Source organism: Hyperolius riggenbachi, chromosome 3 (assembly GCF_040937935.1).
Source record: "Hyperolius riggenbachi isolate aHypRig1 chromosome 3, aHypRig1.pri, whole genome shotgun sequence".
NCBI classification, from domain to species: Eukaryota; Metazoa; Chordata; class Amphibia; order Anura; family Hyperoliidae; genus Hyperolius; species Hyperolius riggenbachi.
In genome coordinates this window covers 215,172,693-215,182,168 of record NC_090648.1, presented here as the reverse complement: position 1 = coordinate 215,182,168, position 9,476 = coordinate 215,172,693, and the positions used below count along the sequence as shown (strand labels likewise).

The 9,476-nt window shown below is 44.0% G+C and overlaps 1 protein-coding gene across 2 annotated transcripts in view; it reads left to right on the top strand.

Moving 5' to 3' along the window:
- Window positions 1-868: 868 nt before the first annotated feature.
- SIN3A (SIN3 transcription regulator family member A) overlaps window positions 869-9,476 on the top strand; it is a 111,271-nt gene continuing 102,663 nt past the window's right edge. The window contains exon 1 of one of the 2 annotated variants that reach the window (XM_068275704.1): window positions 869-964. The gene's annotated coding sequence lies outside the window, so the exon portion shown is untranslated. Of the gene's footprint in view, window positions 965-2,257; window positions 2,443-9,476 lie in introns of those variants that run through there. The other variant, XM_068275705.1, reaches the window with a different exon arrangement.

The window sequence follows — 9,476 nt, the reverse complement described above, 5'->3', positions numbered from 1 at the left end:
CTTCCATTATCTAGCTCTTAGCCTTGTTGTGTTGGGTGGTCAGAAAGTATGACCCCCAGCATTACATTTATCAGGCAACAACTCATTTGCAACCAGTCCAAAGAGACCAGCCGACCATGGGTTTTATGATGCATGCACTGCCCACTTTTTACTATATCTAGAGTCAGCATCAAATAGGGGCCAAAAAATGTTTACTAAAATATGTTTTATTATATCTGTGTTTACTATACCAGGCGTTGCTCCCATAGACTTATAATGGTGATTGGCCAGGACCTGGAGAGGTAATTTACTGTACCTGAATGTTTATTATACTCGAGTTTATAACAAGATTATTGAGTGTGTGTATGTGCATAAATTATATATAGAATACAGTACCTATAGATTGGGTAAAATATATATAGAATACAGCAAATCTAGATCTATTAAAATATAATTCATGCTGGGTACCAACACTAACCAGGACTGATAAGGACCAGAAATTATGAGGACCATTAGAGCTCATGCAGATTATCTGTAAAAAAATAAGAGCCTAAACTAACAAACAGTTAGGCTAAAGTTTCCTAACAAACAGATTTCATAGCTGGCTGTAGTGATTTTGGTGCGAAAGTAAGATAAAAGCCAGGTTCACGTCTTCCCAGCACGAGGTGGAGACGAGCCATCCCTTCCACAATCATGTCTGCTGGACAGTTATGGTAGTTTTAGAGAAGGGTGGAGAGTTGGTGTAATGCCCTCTCTAGAAAATGATGTAAATAACAGAAGGAGGAGTCAGAGCAGCCAGCTTTCTCAGTACATGGAAATGGGCGTGTTTAGACAGAAATGGTACGCCCACTCACTTTTCTGTATAGGGAAACTCCTCCCCTTTAGAGGAAGGGCTCAGGCTAGGAGTCTCGATGAAAAAAAATAGTGGGCGTGTATTTATCCCGGAGTCTCTCAGTTGGTGTGGACGTATATTTATTTCTGGAAGGTATGTGTTTCTTGTTTATCCTAATATATCTATATTGTTTGCTGAGATATGCGGTGACACGGTGGATCCGGCGCCGCTGTGCTGGGCTTGGGGAGAGGGTAGCAGGGAAGTGTAAGCTCTGCTGGAGGGGCGGGCATTGTGCTGCATGCCGAGAAGAGATGGACGTGGATATTAAAGCACCCCTTTCCACTCCATGTCTGATCCCTTGGCTGGGATAGGAGCATCGTATCTCGGGCTGAGGGGTGCTCCGCGCTTGTGGCTGTATTCCACAGTCAGGAACTAGAAGCGAGCACCCCGGCCGGGTGACAGATCAGGGGTCTGTGCTTCGGTCTCGGGTAGAGCTGCGGATAGTGGAATAGGGCTGCCCTGCTTTCCTGCCCAGGCGGCGCTTTAATGGTTAATGGAGACCAGCAGCCGGGCCCCGCATCCATACAATGATGTCTAGTGCCAGGGAATCCTTCTATAATGTCACCCCGAGGAGGAGCGGGCTTCCCCGGCTGGAGCCGCACACACAGCTGGATGGCGGCCGGGGTGGCACAGCGCGGATTACAGTGACCTTAGCACGGGATTCGTTAGATGTGACATTGGTGCGGCACAGGGGACGGAGCACGATGTGCCTCTGGCTGGGGGACAGTACGATGTCCCCGGCTAACAGCGCCGTGCTGGGGAATCTCCTGGCCGGACTCTCAGCTTTGTGACTGAGCTCATGGTGTCCTTAACCCCTTCCAGCCCAGCACCTAGGGGAGGCTTTTCTGCCAGCACGGCTTGTGTGGCCAGGCTGCTTCCCAGCTGGTCACTGCAGAGGCTGGCCGGTAGTGCGGGTAATGCCTGCTCTGTGTAATCTGCCAGCGCTAGCAGCTGTTCTCAGCAATGGCTACGAGTGCCCTCATCCTCCGTTTCCCCTCTCTGAGCTAGTAGTGAGGAGGAGGACGCTTTCAGCGTACTCTATTTAATGTATCAGCCCGCCTACGTGCTCCAGCCTCATACCACTTGACTCCTCCTTACCAGCTACCTATTGGCTAACCAAAAACTCCACCTTTCTCACGGGCCGATTGGCTACAAGAGTAGCCCCGCCTTAGAAGCTGGCATTGAACATAGACCATGGATACACTTCCGTGTGGGGCGTGGTTCCAAGTTGCCAGAGGTGGGAACATTTGCTTAGCACCACCCTATACTTCCTGGTCGGAAACGGAAGTGTGTGCAATAAAGTCGCTCAATTGGCTGCTTAGCAAAGCCCGCCTGCTGGAGAACGCGGAAGCGCACTTGATGGGTTTTCCAGGGAATTTCAGTGGGGGTGGCCTTAAGTGAAAGGCGGGGCTGGGAACAAAGAGGCAGCACTAATGTCGCTTTGCTGTGAATGGAGTGTGAGCACTGAGCAGTCTCTGCAGAGTGCCTGTCTATGGTGTTTTGTGCGGACCGCAGAGCGGGGCTTGATGTACAGTGTAAATGTCATAACGATGTGTCCGCTGCTTTGTGAGGTGATTTGGCAGTTTTATTCCGTTGTGTAATGTAATCTGCTATGTTTTGAAAGCTAGCGAAGAAGTGGCTAAGAGCAACCAATTTACATATCTTAGTCGCTGTGGTGACAAAAGTATCAAACTTTACTGTGCATTACTAATTTTCACGTGTGGGCTTGATACAGGAAGTCAGGTGTAAAGCTAAGGTACATGATCGAGGAAATTGGGTAAAACGTAGGTACATGATACAGAGGAATTCAGGGGCAGAGTACCTCCAGTAAAAAGACAGCTTGTCATGCCAGGCTAATGCTGCACGATTGGTGTGGGTTACTTACCTGATCCACCGTAATTCAAGCACACTAACACTTTTCAACCACCTTTACCTAGGAATACGGTCCCGCCATGTTTACAAAGTCTGACAGTACTCTTTGAAAGCTTCCAATTGTGGTACTGTGGCTGCTCTTTCCCCCCTTCCCTGGCAGCCACCATTTAGGCTGCAGCTGAATGCAGGCTATGGTAGTGCAAGTGTAATGACATTTGAATCCACCACAACTGCATTTCTGATGGGGAGGGAGCGATCACCTTTATGAATGAATTACGGTGGATCAGGTAAGTAATTAAAACTGAGAGATTCCCCAGTCCTACATCATAAAGACAGATGGCATGCATTGCTTTGCACGTGCTCAGTAGCATTTGTATGCTATTTTGATGGGTATGCTGAAATTTTGGAACATTGGCTCTGTACTTCAAGTACTTAATTAAAGGAAACCATATGTGACATGAGATATACTTGTGTATGTACAGTGTCAAGCACACAAATAAATATGCTGTGATGCTTTTCTTCTATCCCTGCCCCAGCTATGCAACTGACAGTTTTTCTCTAGTCAGGACCCAGTTAGACTACCGATTTGGAATTACAGCCATAAGATACTTTGCTCTAGGAATTCCAGTTCTCTGCCAGGAGAGGGTAGATAAAAAAGGTCAATAGTTCACATATTTGAGCACTCTGAGACAGACTTACATTCAGCTGAGACAAAACAATAAATCTGTTTAAGTTTTTAAACATAACATCAGAGTAACCAACCAGCTCGGGGTGACCCAAACCACTAGGATTCTATAGGGGGTTAAGAGACCGAAAAGCCCTCCTACTAATAAGCAATGCTTGGTGAAATTACATAAAAGTGTGGGATATCTATTAAAAGCCATTTTTAGGAGTAGGATAGATGCAATTGTTTATCTCTTCACTTTGTTTTCATTTAAGCATCACTTAAAATACATGATATAGTAAATTGGGTAAGGGCTTGTTTCTACTACATGCAGATTCTGAATGCAGAAAAATTGACTCCAATGAGTGTCTATGGGGCTGTTTCCACTAAACATGATTTTTCTGATGCAGATTTCATTGGGGTCAGTTTTCTGCATCCATAATCCGTGTGTAGTGGAAATAGGCCCTAAGGCAGCTGATAGTCAAGCATGTGTACAGTGGCCCCCAACCAGCAAGTGATCTGCCCGGAGGATCAATTCACCCCCCCCCCCCCCCATGATGGCCGATCCCACTGCCTATGCGGCACTCCATCATTTCCCCGCATAGCAACACAGCACGCCGTCGGCTACACAGCTGACTTGTGTCTGTGTAGCCTGGCCTATTGATGTAGTCCAAGGGGCTGGCGACATCCATCAAAGGTGTGTATGTGCCTTAAACCTTTGGTACAAGATATAGAAAAGGTCAGATGCAAGACTTTTGTTTCCTGATGTGTTTGTGTGTGACTAGTGTCTTACAACATCATCCACGTCATCCTAAAGCTGTGCACACATGCGTACGACAAATTTACCAGTCTTTTGTGCATCAGGCCCACAGTGTGATTGAGCTTTTATTGCACAAGAAATCATCTGTTGGAAGAAAAACGCCAACCTTCCAGTGAGGTATTCACTGGTTTCTATTTCTACACTTTTTTTTCTTATTTTTTTGCTGATATCTTCTCTGTGCTGCTGTGACAGTATTAAAGATCTTCCAGTTGCATTTTCAAGATGTTCACCAATGTATTGTCCTTTAAGCTAGACATACACATATAGATTTCCACCCAATGTTTACAAATTCAAATTCCTTTCTGAATCAACCCTTACCACACACAGCACATCAAGTTTCAATAGATGACAGCGGGAAATATTTTGAAAACTGATTGAACTACAGCATTGCTCTGTTAAATGCAGTGCGACGCTCTGGGCTGTGAATCTGCTGCCACTGATAGATCTAAACTTTCTGTCCTGTCCGATCAATATTTTAATTGATTTTTAGTCAAAAACGAAATTCAATTGATCTGACATTATTAAAGTGTACCCGAAGTGACATGAGGGGGGGGGATTTAGATAATTCATAGTGTCGGCAATGCGGCGGTTTAGTTAGGGCTATTATGTTAAACGCTTTTATTAAATAAAAATATGCTTTTTTTTGACACTTCGGTGTCTCTTTTTAAATGACTGAATAGGGGTTAAACAAAGCAAATAGGGCCAGGAAACTCACTGAATGCCTTGCATTGGCCTCACAATGAGTTACCGCATTCGGTAATGAAATGTTGGCATATTAACCACTGAAGTAAGACCATGATCACATTCATAATGTTTTCTGGCTTAAAGAAAACCTTTAACATAAAAAAGTGCCCCTGGGGGTACTTACCTTGGGAGGGGGAAACCTCTGGATCCTATCGAGGCTTTCGAGGCTTCTCCCGTCCCACGGTGGTCTCGCTGGGCCCCTCGGAACAGCGGCCATGTAAATATTTTCCTTCCATTACTTTAGCGCAGTAGTGGCTCTAGGCTTGGGATCAGGTGGAAATAGATGATGCCACTCTGGTCCGCTCTACTGCGCAGGCGACTCTGCCTCCATCAATCAGGAAGTAGGAACCGTGCAGATTTATATTAGGATTTGTATTAGCTGTAACAAATTTTATATATATATATATATATATATATATATATATATATACATATACATACATACATACATACATACATACATACATACATACATACATACATACATACATACATACATACATACATACAGTTGGTGGCTGGACGGTATAATGGTCTGCCTCTGACATGGGAGACCAGGGTTCGAATCTCGGCTCTGCCTGTTCAGTAAGCCAGCACCTATTCAGTAGGAGGCCTTTGGCAAGTCTCCCTAACACTGCTACTGCCTATAGAGCGCGTCCTAGTGGCTGCTGCTCTGGCGCTTTGAGTCCGCCAGGAGAAAAGCGCGATATAAATGTTATTTGTCTTGTCTTTTAGAGCAGAGAGGACATTCTGGGTTCAGGTCCGCTTTCAGGTGAGATACTTACTTATGTAGAGAAGGCTCCGGATACCATATAACCAGTCCTCAGTCTGCCCCATTTTTCAGTGCTATCCCCTGTTGAAGTTATACGGCTTGCAAGGTCAAATACACAGCACACCTCTGTCAGCCTTCAGAGCGTCTCAAGTACTTCCAAAGATGAGTACATCTGTACTTTGCACGTGTGAGTCCTGACTTGTGCATGTGTAGTACAGGTGCATCCATCTTTGGGGAAGCACTTGGGGAAGTGAGTACTGGTTGGCTGCCCAAGGAGTACCAAAGACACAGCCAATTGCAGAGCTTCAACATGGGTTAGCACTGGAATGACAGGATGGACCGAAGACCAGAAGGGCTGTATGGTAACTAGACCCTTCCCTCTACAGAGGTATGCATTTAACCTGAAGTTGGTTTACTTACTTCAAGTTTGCTTTAAAGGATACCCGTAGTGACAAGTGACATGATGAGAAAGACAGGGTTATGTACAGTGCCTAGCAGACAAATAACTATGCTGTTACTTTTTTTCTTTCTCTGCCTGAAAGAGTTAAATATCAGGTATGTAAGTGGCTGACTCAGTCCTGACTCAGACAGGAAGTGATTACAGTGTGACCCTCACTGATAAGAAATTCCAACTATAAAACACTTTCCTAGCAGAAAATGGCTTCTGGGAGCAAGAAAGAGATAAAAAGGGAAATTTCTTATCAGTGAGGGTCACACTGTAGTCACTTCCTGTCTGAGTCAGGACTGAGTCAGCCACTTACATACATGATATTTAATTCTTTCAGGCAGATAAAGAAAAAAAGGAACACAGCATAGTTATTTGTGTGCTAGGCACTGTACACATACACGTGTCTATATCATCATGTCACATGTCACTTCGGGTATCCTTTAATGTGAACCTGTGCTGAGAGTGGGGGCTGGTGCACACCAAGAGCGCTTATAAAAACGCTAGCACTTGGCTAATGTATTTGAATGGGATAGATCACAACAGAGCGATGTAATTTTCTTTCAAATCTGGGTCCTGCAGCATTTCTGCGCTTTTCTGAGGTGATTCAGCCTCAATGTTAAGTGTAGGAATGTGGAGAATCGCTCTGAAAAGCACTAGAACAGTGTGATTTTTTTTTTTTTTTCCCAAGCGGTTTTGTTACAGAAACTGTTCAGTTCCAGCTCTACTGTAACAAAAAAATAAATGCTACACCAAAACGCTCCAAAACTCGATAGACATGATTAGAAAATCACTAGGCACATGCTTAGAATCGATCTGGAAAATCGCTTCTAAAAGTGCTGAGCGTTTGCAGTTATGCTAGCACTTTTAGGTGTGCACTGGCCCTGATATGGAGGCTACCATATTTATTTCCTTTTAAGCAATACTAGTTCCCTGCTTATCCTCTGCCTCTAATACTTCGAGGCAGAGTATGGGTTGTTGTGCATTTTTTTCATATTTAATTTGATTCATTCATTTTTGTAGACTTTATTACAGTACTGATTTATATTGCACTATCCTCTTTTGTGGCACAGAACAAAATGAATACAAAACATACTGCATAAAATAAAGGCTGTGAACAACATACATTTTGCAGGGGGATTTGGGGGGTATAGACCCCTCGTTTTGGTTTAGCAGGGCTGAGGGTCCTTGACAGCAATACAAGTTAAAAAGAAGAATTTATACTAGCTTCAGCGTCTCTTTAAATCTACGTGAAATTTGAATGCAATGAGATCTTATTTGCATCTCATTGATCACCTCTACTCTATTCAATCAAAGCATACCTATGTCATAACTGGAAAACCAAGAGGTATGCTAATACTGCTACCTGTAAATACTAGGGCGATCGCGGAGAAATCGCTGCACTGTCCAGTGATTCCCACCGCACAAGTGGAAACGGGCCCTAAAGGAATCCAGAGCTGAGATTAAATAAAAGTTTTGTACATACCTGGGGGCTTCCTCCAGCCCCATGCTCACAGATCGCTCCCACGCCGCCGTCCTCAGTATTCTCCCTCTTTGGTATCGGGACTGGCTGAAGTTACAGGACCCGGTACTGAAGAGGATGAAGACTGAGGACGGCAGGGTGTGAGTGATCTGTGCGCATTGGGCTGGAGGAAGCCCCCAGGTATGTACAAAACTTTTATTTAATCTCAGCTCTGGTACACTTTAAAGGGACTCCGAGCAGTGCAGAAACTATGGAAAGATGCATATCATTTTAAAGCTCTTTTTCTCCTCTTTCCAATGATATATAAATCGCCGCCCTACGCCTTTTAGTTTTCATTATTTTCGCGATTGAAATTGCCGCGGCCTTTAGAAAACTAAAACTAAAAAGGCGTAGGGTGACGATTTAGGTGTCGTCAGAAAGAGGAGAAAGAGAGCTTTAAAATGATATCCATTTTTCCATAGTTACATTGTATTACACAGGGCGACTTTTTCCTAAAGTCAGCAGCTGCATTCTGCTGAATGGAGCTGCTGACACTAGGGAAAGTGTCGTCCTGAGTAATACAATGGGCTCTATTCTCAAAGACTTCCCGCATGCGGTAAAGTACATGCGGGAAGTTTGCACCCAAAATACCGGCAAGTTGGGATTCTCAAAATGTTCCGCATGTTTTTTCCGCATGCGGAAAAAGTGTGATAAAAGTGCGGGATTCATGCGGTAAAATTTCCGCAAAAGTCGGTATTTTCCGCAATAAAAGATCAATTCTCAAAGATGTTCAGGCGCATCATTTCTTCGTTAATTACCGAATTTTTATCACCTACAAGTAGTAGGTGATATATTCCGCATCCCATTGACTTTAATGAAGTGTGGAGGCTTAAGGGCTGTGCTTGGTGGACTTTAACTTTTTTTTTTTAAACACTTTTTCATGCGACCTTTTTACCGCATGATTCCCGCATGAATAATGCCTGTTTCCGCATCTTTTTTCCCGCATGCGGAAAACATGCGGAAAATGTTAGTGAATGCTGAAAAAATGCGGAGTTTACCGCTGGCGGGAATTTAGCGCTAAAATTTTGCGGTACTTTTGGCTCTTTGAGAATAGAGCCCATTGTAACTATGGAAAGATGGATATCATTTTAAAGCTCTCTTTCTCCTCTTTCTGACGACACCTAAATCGTCACCCTACGCCTTTTAGTTTTCTCTATTTTCGCGATCGAAATCGCGGCCACGGCAATTTCAATCGCGAAAATAGCGAAAACTAAAAGGCATATGGGGGCGATTTATATATAATTGGAAAGAGGAGAAAGAGAGCTTTAAAATGATATGCATCTTTCCATAGTTTTTGCACTGCTCGGAGTCCCTTTAACAACACACTGGCTACAAGCTTTGGTGATAGTCTGAGGGGGATATGGGGAAACGAATGTTTGAATGGAAATTTGATCTGTTTTCATGGATCCATCTACCACTTAAGTGCCAATGTGAACTGGTCCTAAATGATATCCATGGTAGGCTGAAAGGTTTCAAGAACTATAAGGCCCCATTCACACTTAAAGGGCAACTGAAGAGAAAGGAATATGGAGGCTGCCATATTTATTTAGTTTTAAACACTAGTTGCCTGGAAGCCCTGCTTATCCTCTTCCTCCAATACTTTAAAGAGAATCTGTACTCTAAAATGCTTACAGTAAAAAGCATACCATTATCTTCATTATGTTCTCCTGGGCCCCTCTGTGCTGTTTCTGCCACTCCCTGCTGCAATCCTGGCTTGTAATTGCCAGTTTTAGGCGGTGTTTACAAACAAAAAACATGGCTGCTAA